Source organism: Pipistrellus hanaki (genome assembly GCF_964339955.1).
Source record: "Pipistrellus hanaki genome assembly, chromosome: 4".
Classification (NCBI taxonomy): Eukaryota; Metazoa; Chordata; class Mammalia; order Chiroptera; family Vespertilionidae; genus Pipistrellus; species Pipistrellus hanaki.
In genome coordinates, this window is record NC_140506.1 from 15,978,100 (window position 1) to 15,995,894 (window position 17,795).

Here is a 17,795-nt window from a genome sequence, read left to right on the forward strand (position 1 = left end):
TGGGGAGGATACACATTTCTGTCCCAATACATTATCAGACTAAATGGAATTCTTTGAAATCACAGTACATATAAATTTCTGTATCAAGTTTAATATGTTACACTAAATTTCCATAAATTTATCATTATTTATGTTGATTCATATTTTTAATTTTAACTTTTGAGGGATTTCTTCTTCTTTTTTTTTTTATTTTTATTACTTCCTAGTGATTTATTCCCAGAAGTTGCATGAAAGTGAATTTGCCTTTTCCTGTCTCTGGCAGTGGATTGCAATTTGTTTTTTGTACCTGGTATACTAATTTTCACTTTCATCTGGTATACCGGTAAATAAGAGTTTTGTTACACTTTTGCTAATGCCAATATTGGTTTCAAAAATTCTTAGTCATATGATGACTCAATAAACTATCATTGAATAGATTCAATGACATCCTGTCTTCATTTAAATCCCACTGGTAACTGTGAGTTGAACCCAAATACAAATATTTTGTTTTAAAAACTTTTGGTAGCAGTTGTAATGAGTAAAAATAATGGAATTATGTAAACTTGCCAGTCACATCACATTGTGCATAGTTATATATAAGTCACATATGTTGGCCCTATAGGCCTAAATATAATAATAATAAATATTTATTTTAAGCTACTTATGGTCACCTAAAGATAAAACAAAATGGAAATGATAGTTCAATTCCTCTTTTCAGTGAAGTCATCCGTGATACCCAAATTCAGTTTACTGTCAATCTATCATATCCACATGATACAAGTAAAATACTGAATAAGACATAGTCCTTCAGAGCTCAGATAAGTGAAATATGTCCTTTATTCATATATTTCACTCAAATATCTTTAGGAATCATATTTTGTTAATTTTACTCTCAGCTTACCAAAAAGTTTCCTAAATTGATGTAGCTCATCAATGTAGAGGTTTGCATATCAGAATTTCTGGTATCTACAGAAGCAACATTAGGGCATGTCAGGGTACTCTAAAGTGAACATTCCTCTTTCATGTGCTCCTACATCCCCCACTGTCCATAATTTCCCTGGAACTCACACCACACTTGAAAGTCAAAACACTATCAACAATAATAGCTTCTAAATTATTTAATTTGCATTGGCTTTCTCTTACTCCTAATTTAATAATAAAAAATATGGGAGATTAATTAAATGAGTGATAGTATTTCTATAAAATTATATGTCCAATCTAAAATTGGACCTAATGAGCAGAGAAAGTTGTAAACAAAAGTGTGTCGCTAACACTAAACCAGAGTTAAATATCAGTTCTGTGCATAAAGGCATACTGGATTCTTCTTAAATGTTCATGAATTCTCTATATAATTCCATGTTTACATGGAAGAGTAAACATGCTATAAAATTAGTTGGGTATCATATCAAATTGTGTTTATTTTATCTTAATACATGTTTGCTTACATTTACTATTTGATGCATACATTTCTATATAACTTTTACTTTAAATCTATATTATTTTCATAATTATATGTAGCTGCCCATATTTAAAAAAAAATCATTTAAAAATATACCAAATTGGTAATAGTGGCTTTTCTTGAAGAAAGTATTACAAGGTGCATTCCATATTTTACATTTATATATTTTAAAACAAATTATAAATGTGAATACTTGAGAAAGAATGGAAATATGTGAGTAAATTAAGGTTTATCCATAATTTAAATCACATATTTCAAAATGATGATTTATTACTTCACAAAAAAACCAAACATTTAAGAGCTAATATTACCATTTATTAGAGATGATTTTACCTCCCCTTTCCCAAAATAGATGGAAGATTTATCATGTTAAGTCAATTCTCATAAAATAAACCACCTAAGACATTGAATCTGTGATAGTTGACAAGCATTGTTATAGATTTTTATAAGTTACAACATTTTTTGTTATTTGGTTCCCATGCCTATTCTTATTTCCTTTTGCAGATGAGGAAAAATGGTTTATATATACAAGTGACATGTGATGCAAGTAATTTATGGCAGGATCTAAGTTCTGCCATGTTTAAAAAGCATTAAGCTTGGTATTTTGTTCCATTATGCTTAACATCACTACCCGTTATGAACTGGGCTTTTGAAACCAAAATGTTTTACTTTTACTTCCAGAATCTTTGAACATCATAAACTATTCCAAGCTCATAGGATAACCAGAGTGAAGATATCTTCTGAGACCCGAAACATATACATACAAAAAAAAAATCAGTGTCTTCCATTGATCATTAATAATAAAGACACATCTGAAATTACAAATACAACTGAAACTTGTCTTCAGACTGAACATCTCTACACTTTCCTTTTTCCAGTTTTTATTTCCTCTTGTTCCCATAAAAGTTAGCATATGACAATATATATAAACATATATTGTATATGACAATATATTATATATTATATCATATATAATATATTGTCATATACAATATGATATACAATATATATAAATATATATAAACATATATAAATAATAAATGTCATATACCATATATATAAACACATATAAATAATAAATGTCATATACAATATATATAAACATATATTGTATATGACAATATACAGACAAGGCTCTCAGCTTATAGGAAAATAATATATAGATAAACTCTTCCACACTTTTTCATTAGTGACCTAATGAACCACCTTAAAGTTAAAATTCATTCACAGCAAGAGAAGAAGGATTATCATACAACACCCAAACGGAACTACATACATAGGCAGTTGCTGACTCGGTTTGTTGCAGGCACATTTTTTGTCCTAGAGCAATAGTTTTCAGTAGAAGAGAGGCACAATTTCGCCCCCCTCCATGAGGAATAGTTAACAATGTCTTAAAATATTTTGGGTTGCTACAATTTGGGGGTGTTGCTATTGTTACCTAGTAGTTAGAAAAAGGGTTCTGCTAGGAATCCTACAAAGCACAGTACAGTCACCCTAGCATGAAATTATCCAACCCAAAATGTCAATGGTTCCAAAGCCAAGCAGCTCTAATATAGAATATAGTTTAATGGCAGGTCTAATGCAACTATAAGAAAGGTATTTTATTAATGAGATCAAAGATTTTCAAGTGCTCATTAAGAAAAGCAAAAGATCACCTTTCACCCTTACTATCTTCAATCTCTCAATCACTTTCTCTTATTTTTCACTGGACCCTGCTACAACTGATGCATTCATTCAGCAAAAGTAAATTATTCCAGGTCAGTAAGTTAAATATGCTTTATCCTTGACTTGTTGAAGTGCACATGCATGTGTAGATTCTAAGGGACAATTACTTCAGGTTGCAAATATATATGGTATGCTGCATTCTTCTAACCACCAGCAAGTCACATCCAGGAGAAGTAGGACACACACACTTTTAAACCTGTGGTCTGTATTTAATAGACCACAAAAATAAAAATAAAAAGAAGTGTAAGATGGCTATTTATATGAGCCAAATGGCAAATGCACTTTATATTTACTTTATATAGCATCCTTCATGTAAAGAATGTATAACCTTGGACTAAATGACTCATTCATTCTCATGATTCCACTATACCATCTGAAACAGGCCATCAAGAGGAATAATAATTTCCAATTTGCTCAATGTACTAGGATAGCCTTTATTCAAGCATTGGTTGCTATTCACCAAGCTCACAACCACTATAACTAATTATATTCAACATTCACTGGAAAGAGAGTTAAAGCTAGAGTTTCTTTTCATTTATCTCCATTCTGCTATTTTCCTTATTGCCATTGGGTTATCTTCACTTGGACATTTCTGTTGAATCTGAAATAGGAAATCCTCATTTGCTACCTCCCAATGTTGTCAGGATAGGAGCTCCAACTTGACCACTAGTATACATTTGTCTCCACAGCCCCTTAAGTTGGCTAACTGTGAAAAGGCATCAGCACTATGGTTTATAAAATACTTATCACCGAGGCCCATTGCATGAAGTAAATGAATGGCTTGCCCTACACTAGGCTAATTCATCATCAGGAAATCCGAAATTGCATAGATAACAGGAGGCTTGAAAGAGAATGAAATGATGACTGGTGCTTGGACCAGAGTGCTAAGACTACAGAACTGATTCCTACTAGCATCAAAACCTTCCTCCCTTTTCCTCCCACAGGCAGCAAGGGGCATATGAGATCTAGGCTGGACTTCAAACTCTTGATTTAGAAATAAATATTTCTCTGATAAGACAAGTCCACTAAAACAGAGCAGAGCAATTACTGCAGAAAGAAAGGCCCCTGCTTTGAACAATCTGTGGATGAGCCTGGAGTGGAAAATAAAGATTCCAAAAACACAGCCAGAGCCTGCAGATTTTGTTTTCTGGTGTTTTCTGGGCTGCATAATAAAACCTTTCTCTGATCTGTCTCTCTTGGCTCAAAGCACTGATGCCATCACCTGTGCAGACGGAAGACCATAATAATTTTAGCTAAGATTTTCATTTTAGTATTTCTTAACTTCCAGCAGGGAAATAGCAAGGAGCATTGGCTATTGATTAACCTAAAAGTTCATTACATACACTAGGTCTTAATATAAGGTAATACTTTAATAACTAGCTAATAAAATTCTATTTTTTCACCTGTTACATAGAAGAGCTTTTCCTAGTTCTGCATCTCTACACACAGCACACACACACACACACACACACACACACACACACACGAGGCATATAAACATGCGTAGAGCATAATTTTACCTTGTTTGTACGGCATGAAAATGAAGACAAAATAATCGTTATTTCCATACCCAAACAAATGAGGTTGAGGAAGTTAAGAAAGGGGAATGAATCAGAGTTAACATACATAATAAGTGCATGTACTAAATAAAGTATGTTACAGATCACAGGAGCCTACCTAATTCCTTTTCATGCATCATTTACAGCGCCCTTTAAAAGAAGTAAAAGTTTCATCTTAAGCTTTAATAAGCATTTATGGAAGTGATTTGGGCATTGAAAAAAAAGAAAAAAGAATGAAAAGAAAAGAGAGAATGAGCCTTCCTTCCTTTGCTGCAGCTTCGGTGCTCAGATAGCGTGTAATTTTAGAGGATACTGGAAAGGCAATAATTAAAGAGCACTATCAACATTTCAATTTCAGCATCTCCCTTTCCACCCTGACCGTGATTCCCCCTCACTTTCCCAGACAGACATGACAGCTGATGCTGAGGCCATCCCTATCCGGATGTGCCTTGCAGAGAGTATCCTTCCAACTTCTTCAGGGGCAGGGCACAAGCACAGGCAAACATAAACAGAGACCAGCGGGGCTATTGGGCTCACATTCCATAGGCTCTGTAGCCACATTCCTGGGTAACCAAAAAATACAAATAAATAAAAAAATATGTGTGCTGGCGCTAAGGCTTAGGGAGCATCAGCTACAACTTTCCCATGGCACCAGGTCCTGGGAAAGCCAGCCCAGGGGAAGATCTCCCCCAATACACACACAGATATATTTTGACTCAGAACTGCATCAGCAGCCCCGCCGTACAGAGATATGAATGCCACTCCATGGCAAAGTGGCATGGATGGAAGCCTTACCTTGGCGGGCTTGCCCTAACTGCTGGAAGGGAACTTGATGGAGGAGAAGCAAGCGGAGGGGACTTTCCCAGGCTTGGGCGCAGCAGCGGAGCAGCTCGGTCCTCCCTCCCGGAGCCCGGACTGGGCTCCCCGCTCCTGGAACCGCTCGCTGCTCAGGCTCCTGCAGCGCCGAGCGCGCCTCTGATTGGCTGGCGCCGCCTGCCCGCCTGATCCTCCGCTCGCAGCCTCTCCTCCTTCCTCTCCTCCTCCCTGGCTCCCAGGTCCCTTCGTCCCCACTGCCTCCTTTTTTTTTTTCCCCTTTTCCTTCTCCTCCATCGTACATATTTCAGGGCTGCACACATTCTATAGTATGCAGATCGGACACCCTTTAGCCCCCTGAGCAAGGTCATGGGGAAAGCAATGCCATCCATAATAACAACCCAAAAAATAAAATAAAATAAAAACACCCTGGTACCCACGGGCATCATCTTTAGTGCCAAAGCTCTTGAAATAAGATGACCAGGACTCCGGGGACAGTTGAGACTGTCAGTGTCTGCGGAGGAGGCAGGGAGGAGGGAGGGAAAGCTGGGGAGCCAGGAATGGTTTGACTGTCAGAGGGAGTGGGAGAGTAGATGGGGGGTGGGGTGGGGGGACCAGAGTAAAAGCAGGCAGGGCAGGCACCGAGGTGGCAGGCTGGCAATACGTGTTTCTCTTTCCCTGCGAAGTCGTCACAGCCTACTGAACATTTAACTGCTGGCTCAGTCTTCAGTGACCCACAGTCCAGGGGGGAGTAGCCATGAGATTGAACTTGAGTGATGTCCTTTGATACCTCACCCCAAAGTACTCAAGGCATTGGGGGGGAGGGGGTCTGTGAGACACAGCTTTTTGCCTTGGAGGTCAGCCTCGGATTTGGGAAGATGAATAGGAGCTGCAATGCCTCTCCTACCCATCTTGGCTTGTGCCAGGAGCCTGGCAATACATCCACATCTCCCCCTCTTATCACTCTGGAATAAATTAAAACGATTTGTATTGTATGTAGCTTTGGATGCCAGGGGTTCCGGGACGGGTGAGCTGTCTGTAGAATTGATGTGAACAGTTGCAATAACTTCAGCACTTTCTCCCAACACCAAGCCAGCCCTCATTCACTCATTAGCTGCATCGCTGGCGCAGCCCTGTTTAAGGCACTGTAGTGAACATGTGTAGGAGTTAATGTCAATGGGATGGCTATTCCAAGGATCACTGGCGGATATATTTAGAATTATGTAAGTCCCTACATCATTGCAGCCACGGAGAGAGAAGCATTATGTGCTCTGGTGAGTTGGTACTAAAAGTGCTCATGCCCAGAGGTTCAAAGGAACAATAAGGTCTACCCTTAACAGCTCTGTTGCTGTGAGAGAGGGGGCACGTTCTCTTAGGCCAGAAGACACGGGTGCAAAATCCTGGCTGAAACTCCCCTTTGCCTGAACCCATGGAAGCTGTTTCACTGCTCTGAGCCTCAGGAGGCTTCTCTTTAAATCAAGGAGGTAGCCCTCCCTTCGGAAGGTTTCTGTGAATAATAGCAAAAATCTGTGCATTTGTAGTAAACTTTTAATAAATGTTAGTTTATTTCCAATCACCCTTCCCTCTTCTCCTGCCTCAAGAAAGGTCAAAGAAATCCGGAGAAGACAGGACCCTCGGCATCCTGAGTCAAAAGGTGTCTATTTAAAAGCAAACAAACAAACAAAAAAAAACTTAAAGGGCATAGGAAGGAATGTTTTGAATACAATGGGGCTACATTTGACTACCTTTATTTAGCTTGAGTGATGCAAAATGTGGAAGCATTTAATTGGTTTGGGGTTTTGGTATGATTAAACAAACCAACAGACACAATGAAAGAAGAACTTTACTGGATTTTTTTTTAAGTGTGAAAGGAATTGTGCAGTTAAATGCATAGTTATTCCTAAAGAAGTTGTTAGAAGTCAGTTAGGATTTGGAAGTCTCCAAAAACCTAAAGTCTCAGGGAAAAGCAGGGCAGAAACAATAGCATTAGAATAATGAGCCAATGTTGTATTATATTTTTTATATTCTCCCTCTTGCCCGTCCGATTTAAATGAGATTTTCCTCGCATAGTATCCAGAAATAAGTTCTTATTTGCTTTTGGTGATTGAAAAGAAAGAATTATGAATCTTTCCGTGTTGATGAAGCCCTGGGAATTCACAGGAAGGATTAATTATGAGGGGAAAAAGGACATAAAGAAGAACTTTTGATCTGAAAGTGGTCATGCAATTTAATTTTAAAACTTCACATTATGGCATTTTCTAGAGAAGACTGTTTATTTGGCTTCCACTAGTTGAATGAAATAAAATGAACCTGAAGCCTTTGCTGAGACACCAGCGATGAGCATTCTAGGGACAAACTTGAAAGCAAAATGTGTTTCTGCTGGTCTTCTTGGGGCCTGTCCCTGGATAAAAGCATGGTAAGCACATCCAGCGGACAGTCACAATGGAACTCAACAGGCAGATGCTCCTTACGTGGATGACACGCAGAGGGATTTGCCAGCATCACCGAGCAATAGAATCCATTTCTAGAAAAAGAATCCATTCACCAAAAGGGATTTGTGCCTATGAGACTGCACTCGGGTTAAGGGCTCTAGATTCTCCACAAAACCAATGATGCAATGTACACTGGCTTTAAACGGCTTCTGAAGTTTGCTATTCTGAAGCCACGCCAGCTTCCGCTAGCCACACAAAGGTGAAGCTGTCATCCACTTTGTGCGTCTCCTGTGTTTGCAGGATCAAAAGAAGAAAGTTAAGTGAGCCAACGCGGAACATGCTGCTTGGGGAAAGCCAGGCAGCGGGCAGGTGGTTTGGGGTTTTGTTTTGTGCTTTGCTCTTTATGTCAAAGATGACTTCAGAAAACGGAACAATGTATCAGTCAGCAGAATTTATTACAGAGGTAATCTCTGAAACTGAAAGCTTGGACACTTCTGATCCTGAGTTCCCTCTTATGTTTCCCTGGGAAGAGTTATAAGGATCATTTTCACCGGTGACAGAGAAGCATCCACCATACGATTGATGCTGGTCAGGCTATAGAAACTGGGAAGATAAAAATGTAATGCTAGACTCTGATAGTTTCCTGAGAGACAGACTCGGCAAATTCCCTCTCTAGATGACATCTCATGCTGAATTTGACCCTGGGAATGCAAGAGGCTATGCAACGTTTTCAAATCTAAACAAAGAAAAAAAATGTACAACATATGTGTAATATATTTAATTTAATCCTCTTCCCCATACTACGCATTAATGATGTGCCTAAGATTTCGATATAAATAATGCTTGTATGAACATATGTATATAAATCTTTTCCCGAATCACTGACTATTGCATTTGGATAGACTGTTGGAGCGGAGCTACTAAGCAAAATATATGAACATTTTTCAAAACACATGATAACCCTATTGCTCCTCAACACCATTAGAGAAAAGATGAATTGACCCCTCGCTACTCCTGAGCAAGAGGATTTTTTTTCAATTTGCTTATTTAATAGCTGAAAATTCATATCTCATTCTTTTAGTTTCTATTCATGTGATTACTGAAATATTTATTAACTATGTTCTTGTTTTTTTTCTTGTAATTTTTTGTCCATATTCATTTCCCCAACATGTTATTGCTAATTGAGAAATATAACAGACTTACATTGTTGTTGTTTATTAAATATATTTTATTGATTTTTTACAGAGAGGAAGGGAGAGGAAAGAGAGCTAGAAACGTAGATGAGAGAGAAACATTGATCAGCTGCCTCCTGCACACCCCCTACTGGGGATGTACCCACAACCAAGGTACATGCCCTTGACCAGAATCAAACCTGAGACCTTTCAGTCCACAGGCTGATGATTTATCCACTGAGCCAAACTGGTTTCGGCTAGACATACATTGTTTTAATGCTCAATGGAAGACTGTTAGAAAATGAAATTCAACAAAAGTTTCTACACTTTATTTTCATATTAAGCAAAAAATATTATATATATATATATATGCTTTAATTGTATAAATTTTTACTACTTTATATATGTTCATATGTATACATAATATTTTAGTATGCATATGTGCATGAATAGATGTATTCAGAAACTACATAGCACCATATTGAAAGCATTGATATAGGTTCCATTGAGGAATAAAAAGCAATGTAAGGCATATTCTCTAGCTTTAAGATATAAATAAATAAAATGCTAAAATGCAATGCAACACTATAAATTCCATCTATAATAATAAAAGCATAATATGTTAATTAGACCAGCCATCCTTCCTGATGTCCTTCAGGACAAAACTGGGGCTGTGGCTGCGAGGGAATTCAGGGTCCTGGATGCCACAGGGAAGCTGGTGCTGGCAGCCAGGGGAAGGAAGGCCTCCTCTTGCATGAATTTTGTGCATTAGGCCTCTAGGATCTGGATACAGACAATGCTTTTCACATATTAAGAAGCTACTTTTAATAATACCTTGTTTGAGATAAGGTGGGAGAATGGAATTGATAAAGCATACACACACACACACACACACACACACACAATGGTCTATACAAAATCCTGACATTAGCCTTGATGCTTTTCTTGTCATGATACCAGGACCAGTTGTATAATTGGATCAATAGTGAAAAATGAAACATGGGGACTCTTGTCAAAAATTATCATGGGTTTTAAGATGGCCACAGCATTAAGCAAAGCATGGGACCTTCTTGAAGTGAGGCCTTGTGAGACTATGCAGATTGCATACCCATAAACCAGCTCTTCTCTCTACTACATCAGTCCAATAAATCAGATGCAACTCACTTTTCTTTATTGGTAATCCTGAAATCACCCATTAAGTCCTATTTCAATTTTTCCATCTTCATACAGTATACCACAGTCCAACATTAGTACTTAGCTAAATATTTGCTAATTAGGCAGTCAGGATGACTGTCAATTAACATGAGTGCTTAACTTCATGCCATTGTGATGCTACCAAACCATATAGTAAGGGATCAAAGGTATGAGGAAAACATTTTTAGTAGTTTTTGAACTTTAGATATAAGAGTGGAGAAATCAGAATAAGAGCCCAGTGTAAGAAAGTGTGAGAACACTGCCAATGCTAAGACTTAATAGATAAACAAAATACATTGATTGAATACATGATGGTTGATTATCACTTTGCATGCTGAATTGCAGGATAAAAAAGCTGTGGCAAATTTATAGTTAAACTGAAAAAAATCTAATTAATGCCTTTAACTTAGCACAAAAAGAGAAAGAAAGAAAAGGTACATGTATCCTAGTTATTTAATGAAATAATAAACTGTAACATAATGAAACTAAGAATGGGTCAGAGTTTTTAAGTGTGGTCCAGGAAAAGATGATACTGTCACTATTAGAAAGATGGAAGGAAATAGTAATATCTGGTTAGGAAATATACTAGATTCAGATTGGAATATGTTGATATTGAGGTTTTAAGTAGATATTACTAGGTATTACACAAAAGTCACCTGAAAATATGAGACTGCAGCTTGGGAAATAGTTTTGAGTGGGATACATAATTATATGAGTCATCCACAAATAATAATACTAATGATAAAATATGTTATAGCCCCTAAATTTTATACTGGATGAATGATAAAGACATACTATTGTAAATGACAAAAGAGAGAAGGAAAGAGAGAAGAAGATATAGGAAATTAAAGGAGAGATATTATAATTAAAAGTCAGAAGATATGAACAGAAAACAATAGAAAAAATCTTAAGTTGATATGATTTAAAAAGTCATTTTAGTAATATGAAGTTGATATTATTGATTAGTAAAAATAACTTTTCTCATATTTGCAAAAGTTGGCAATGTAAAAATGTGGCATCTCAATAAAAGTTCAATCACTGTGGAAAATAATGTCTAACTAAAAATAGATCAAATTAAGTCTTACTTTGGTAGAGATTTGCATCTATAGCATACAAAATTGACAAATGAAATCTATACTTTCTTTTTATGTTGATGCATGAGAAGCTTGATCTTTAAGAAGGTGTTGTTAGCTATGCTTGTCAATTTCCCAGCTTATTCAGAGTTGCTTAATAAAATGATTTCCCAGCTACAAGGGTATATAATTACTCATAAAATAAATGAAAGATTGTATTTAAAGCAAGAAATTGAAATGTGAACATAATCACTTTCTATTACCCTGAAAGTATAGATGTATATGTGTTTGAATGTACTATACTAAGCAAAGTGCTTCTATATAAAAGGTTATTTATATTGATACATTAAAAGAAAACTTGGATTATCACATAAAGCCTGATTACAGGCTTTATTATGTTAACTGAGAGAAAATTTTATAGAGGGTACCCACCCCTTAAAAAACACAAGAAGCTAGAAAGAGAACAGTGTCTCTTAAGTATTACCTACAAAGTGCGTTCAAACTAAATTTCATATTGCCAATGGTAATTTGCGGCTCTGGAACTACTTGTTAAATCTAAAGGTATTTCAAATACCTACATATCTGGATGACTTAGGTTATTATCCTTTTGCTTTTTTACTGCACCTCAAGTGCATGTGTTGTGCTAAAATAATTTCTCTGTTGGGCTCATATGCTGTGTAAGCCCATCTTTTGGTCACCATAAGCTGGAAGAATTTTATAATGGACTCAGGAGACCACTAAAAATTCAGACTTTTCATTCATTGTCCTGCTCAATATTTGGTGCTGAGAGTGACAACATAAACTGTAGGTAGGGTTAGGTTATTATTTCTAAGCTGATCTAAAGATTCCTCAAGCTTCCAGTATTCATATATCACAGTTTAACACATATTGTCAGTAACCATATGTTCTGCCTGTCATTACTAACTACTCATTACTGGCATTGATAATTTTCTCATTACACTCTTCAAACAAGAATCTTTCCTTTCTAAAGTTCCATAAATCTTTCTAGTTAGTACATTTCTACTGTTCTGAATTTTGCTTCTTACATAACAGGAATCCAATAGTATGACTTTCATATTAAAAGTGTTGAGCCCCTTTAGTTACTGATTTCTGAATTTTCATTAGAAATTTACTGAATATATTGTATAATGGAGATCTTTACTGTAAAACCCTGTCATCCCCCCCCCCCGCCCCCAAGAAATTGAAAAAAAAAAGTTTAGACTTTGCTAAAACCTATTTGGTTCAGTAGATAAGAGTGTAGGCCTGCGGACTCAAGGGTTCCAGGTTCGATTCTGGTCAAGGGCATGTACCTTGGTTGCGGGACATCCCAAGTAGGGGATATGCAGGAGACAGCTAATAGATATTTCTCTCTCATCCATGTTTCTAACTCTCTATCCATCTCCCTTCCTCTCTGTAAAAAACAAATCAATAAAATATATTTTAAAAAATGTTTAGACTTTGGTAGAGACCACTTTGGGTCTAATACTGGCATTGCCACTTATTTGGTGTGTTGATATTGATGAGCAATGGCTCTCAGCTTGCTTATCTTTGGTAGTATAATTGTATATTTTTGGAGGTGAGGTTGTGGTGATTACATATAATGAAGGGGATAATTTATATAATTCACTCTCACAGTATCTGGTTCACAATATATATATACACTCAGTAAATAGCAGTGATAAAAATAGTCATGACCTCTCAAGTTACAATTATGATTTTATGAAAATATCTATATATCTATATGAAAGCCTAGTGACAAGAATGTTGGAAAGACCAGGAATGACTGGTGGCTATGACACACATTGTGGCAGCCAATGGACCTGATCTTGGCCTGATCAGCCCCTGAGGCTGGCCTGGCCCCTAGTTAGCCCCCAACATCCCAATTGGGGGTGCAATTGGCCTGGCCAACCACCCGCAGCCCCTCCCTTCCATCAGCCCAGCCCAGTAGGCCCCCATTGGGGCAGACCAGCTGGACCCCATCCATGCACGAATTCATGCTCTGGGCCTCTAGTATTCATATAAATGGACTCTTCCTATATGTTACTAAGTTAAAGGTGAGTGCACAAAAGAAGAGAACATATTACAAGAGAAAAACAGGTTATGATTTGGGGTGATAGCAATATGGTTCATTTGTTGACACTTGTGCTATTGCGATTACCAATTTCTCTGAAAAGTGAAAAGTAGAACTAAAGAAGGGATCTGCTGCCATGTACATGCTGTTCAGGGAAGATACATGTTTTCTCTCTTTCAGAGTTCCAGGGGACAAAAATCAGAGCTCAGAGATAAAGAGGATTGCTTTGCCAATCACAGAACCTACAGAGCACAACAGTGAGTAAGTAAGTGAAACAGAGAAAAAGGCAGAATAGGAACCTGAACAAAAAGAAACTACTCACCTATTGGGTATATTTCCTGCAAAGTTGTTGCTATTTACATTTAAATTCATTACCATAAACTTAATTATTTTAGGACATTATCAGTGTTGCTTCTAAATTTTGTCTGATTTTAAATATATTTTTATTTATATTTTACAGAGAGGAAGGGAGAGGGATAGAGAGCTAGAAACATCAATGAGAGAGAAACATCAGCCAGTTGCCTCTTGCACACCCCCTACTGGGGATGTGCCCGCAACCAATGTACATGCCCTTGACTGGAATTGAACCAGTCTGCAGACCTGCGCTCTATCCACTGAGCCAAACCAGTTTCGGCAAAATTTTGTTTGATTTTATATCAAATCAGAAAACTATGCATTAGGATGTGGAAAGATGGTTGTGCTTTAATACGATTTTAAGGGAGTCAAACAATATTTCTCCATTTTCCATTTTTAGAAAGTTGAAAAGGAGCTGAAAAGACCGCAAAAGTCATGTAAATATTTAAACTTTTCAGAAATTGACAACACATAAATATCTGTGTGTATATGTGTATGTGTGTGAGAAAGAGAGGGAAGAGGTAAGAAATTTATAGAAGGAAGATAAAAATAAACACTTTCTATTAAAGGTTGAAGTTGCTAGAGAAATATCATAATACCCTATAAGTTATTGTCTTTAAATTTAAAACACAGAATGCAAATGATTATTTTTTTCCTACTAAGAGTACTATAGGGTGAGCCAAAGTAGGTTTCTAGGTGTTCAGATGGAAAATAATGCAATAATGAATAGTAATATTTATTGCAAGAATAAATTTTATATTCCACATACTCACAACTAGACACCTGTCTTTGCTCCACCCTGTGTATTTCCCAACTAAATTTTCCAAAATGACCATTTTTCAACTTCTCTCTATCCTACAATTTTATTTTTCTTCTCACTGTCAGTGAGTGAACTTATATCAATTCCATTGACAAAATAGAAATGACCACAAAATAACTGCTGCCTGGACCATGGGCTCAATGATTGATCATTGGTCCATGAACCAGAAGGTCATGGTTCAATTACCAGTAAGGGCACATGCCCTGGATTGTGGGTTCAATCCTCAGTTGGAGGCATTCAGGAGGCAGCCAATCAATAATTCTCTGTTATCATTGATGTTTGTATCCCTCTTTCCCTTGTTCTTTATCTCTGAAATCATTAAATAAATAAATAAATATTTCCCTCTTGTCAGGAAATCTGGAAAACTACTTGCATATAATATACTCATACTAGAGGCCCGATGCACAATAATTCAGACAAGAGTAGGCCGTCCTTCTGCAGGCTGCTGGCACTGGCTTCCCTTTTTCTGGCATCTGGGACCAGGACTTCCTTCCCTCTGGCCAGCCACAGGCACCGGGGACCCCTGCTGGCTTCCCCTGGGCCGAGCCCCAGCTTTGTCAGGAAGGACATCCAGAATAACGCCTGGAAGGTGATGCCTGGTCTATCTAATCTAATTAGCATATTACCCTTTTATTAGTATAAATTCTTAATCTTGTCATTTTATAATCGTAAGTCTACTTTAGCTAACCTCAACTGCTTAACTTTTGCTCTTGATCCAGTGAGCTAGTTGTTGTCCTAGATTCTCACTTTTAGTCTTCTCATCTACCTGAAGTCCTCAACATGTTCTGAATCTGGCCTGACTGCTTCCCACTATCTCCCCTGGCCCACGCCACTATCCTATCTCTCCAGAACTCCACCAATAGCTTCCCATTTCTCATACAGAAAGAAGAGCTCTATTTACATCAGAATAAAATTCTGTATTATGGCAACTGAGCATGTTCCCGACCTTGTTTTCTGTACATGAAATGTAAAGGGAGATCTAAATACCCATCTTCTTTAAATTATATAATTACTGAGAGTAGCCCTCTCTTTGAAGTGAGAGGTATATTGGAGAGAATGCTTTGCCCAATGGTATGGCAACCTAATATTTTCTACATTCATTAATCAACTCTATTTTCCATAAATATAAACTGAGGATCAGGGAGCATTTGAGGAAAACTAAAAACAGAAATGAGAAATCCAAGTTGTGAAAGAGTAGTAACCTTAGAAATAAATAGATACCACTTTGGACTAGAAAGCACTTATAAATTTAAAAATTCAATACAAGGGCTAGGAAATAGAATGGCCATACAAAACAATTAATTATTCATCCAGAAGAAACAAAATTAGAAATGTACTACATATAAGAATGTTATATGAAGAGACAAACCATATGAGTAAGAAGATAAGCAGGTAGTGTATTAAATTCAGCTATCTAACTAAAAAAATTTAAAAAATCAAGAAAATTAAAAATGAATTTGAAGGGTAAATAAAATACAAATTCCCTAGATTCTGCAATAATATAAATCTTTAAATTGAACCAGACCATAAAATTATAAATGAAAAAAAAAAACAACATACACATGATAGCTACACCAATTTTCATTCCTATCAGTAGTTCACAATGGTTCTCTTTTCTCCAAATCTTCACCAACACTTGTCTTTTGTAGATTAATTGATGATAGCCATTTTTATAGGTTTGAAGTGATAACTCATTATGACCCAGCAAAGCTACTTCTGGGTATTTATTTGAAGAAACCAAAAAAACTAATTTGAAACAATATATGCACTCTTATATGTTCACTGCATTTTTATTTACAATAGGCAAGACATGGAAGCAGCACAAGAGTTCATCAATAGATGAGTGGATAAGAAAACTGTGGTACTATATATTCAATAGAACACTACTCCACCTTAAAAAAAAAATGAAGTCATGCCTATTTGCAACAGCATCCATGCATCTTGAGGGTATGATGCTAACTAAAATAAGTCAGTCAGAGAAAGACAAATAATATATGATTTCACTTAATTGTGAAATCTATAGAATAAAATAAATGAACAAACAGAATTATACCAGACTGATAGACAGAGAACAGACTAGTGATTGCCAAACTGGAGTGAGGTTAGGGGACTGGATAAAAGTGGTGAAGGGATTGAGAAGTACAGATGGAAATATAAAGTACAGCATAGGGAAAATAGTAAATAATATTGTGATAACGGTGTACGGTGCCAGGTGGGTATTCGAAATGTTGTAGAGTGTATGTATGGTTTCCTAGTGTCTATGCTGCACATCTGAGACCAATAGAAAATAGTGAAAGTAAACTGTAATTGGGAATAAAAAGAGAAAAATGAAAAATAAATATGGTGACATTTTAAAATACCAGAACTATATAGAAAAATCTATATTCAGATAGAAAAAAAGAAAGTAGGCGATCTACTAGGGAAATGAAAGAAAACTGACTGACATTAGAGTTCATAACTTTAAAAAAGTGTTTTATTATTAAGAAAAAATTTTAAAGAACTTGAAAAAAAGATATGTTTTATTTCTTTAGTTGAAAAATTAAGCATGTCAATTTTCAGGTAAATATTTTAAGAGCTTTATACAATCAACATTTGAATAAAATTTTTTTTTTTACTTGAAAGCTGTTATCAATTGTATTTCAAAATTAATTCACTGGAAGTACCAAGACAATTTTGAAAAGGAAGTCATATTGAATTGACATATAAACTTCAAATATACATTGAATGTAAATTCTTTAATATGTATATTATACATAAGTAAAGAAGTGATTTGAAGAAATCAAAATCAATTCAGAAATAGATACCAGAAGATAGCAAAGTGCCAAATAAAATTAGAAAACTGAAGGATGGATTATTCAATTAACTATAGAGGGTCAACTGAATAGCCATTTGGAACAAAAAACAAATACCAATTTTGATCTGACACATATGAAAACATATTCCAGGAACAAATACTTAAAAACCAGAGTGTTAATTTAGATATATTTTCATAAAAACAAAGTATTGAGCTGATTTATGCATGACTAATTTGTTGAATAATGAATAATTTTACTAAAAAATTAACACATAAAAATGCTGAGAAAAAATTCATTAAATGTCTATAACATAGGTGAATGTGGAAGGAATTTATAAGCATGACTGAAA

The 17,795-nt window shown here is 36.1% G+C and overlaps 1 protein-coding gene across 4 annotated transcripts in view; it reads right to left on the reverse strand.

Moving 5' to 3' along the window:
* The window catches only part of CDH18 (cadherin 18), a 305,298-nt gene extending 299,599 nt beyond the window's left edge, over nucleotides 1-5,699 (reverse strand). For 3 of the 4 annotated variants that reach the window (XM_084880774.1, XM_084880777.1, XM_084880778.1), the window contains exon 1: nucleotides 5,518-5,674. The gene's annotated coding sequence lies outside the window, so the exon portion shown is untranslated. Of the gene's footprint in view, nucleotides 1-5,517 lie in introns of all 4 variants that reach the window. The other variant, XM_084880780.1, reaches the window with a different exon arrangement.
* Nucleotides 5,700-17,795: the final 12,096 nt, after the last annotated feature.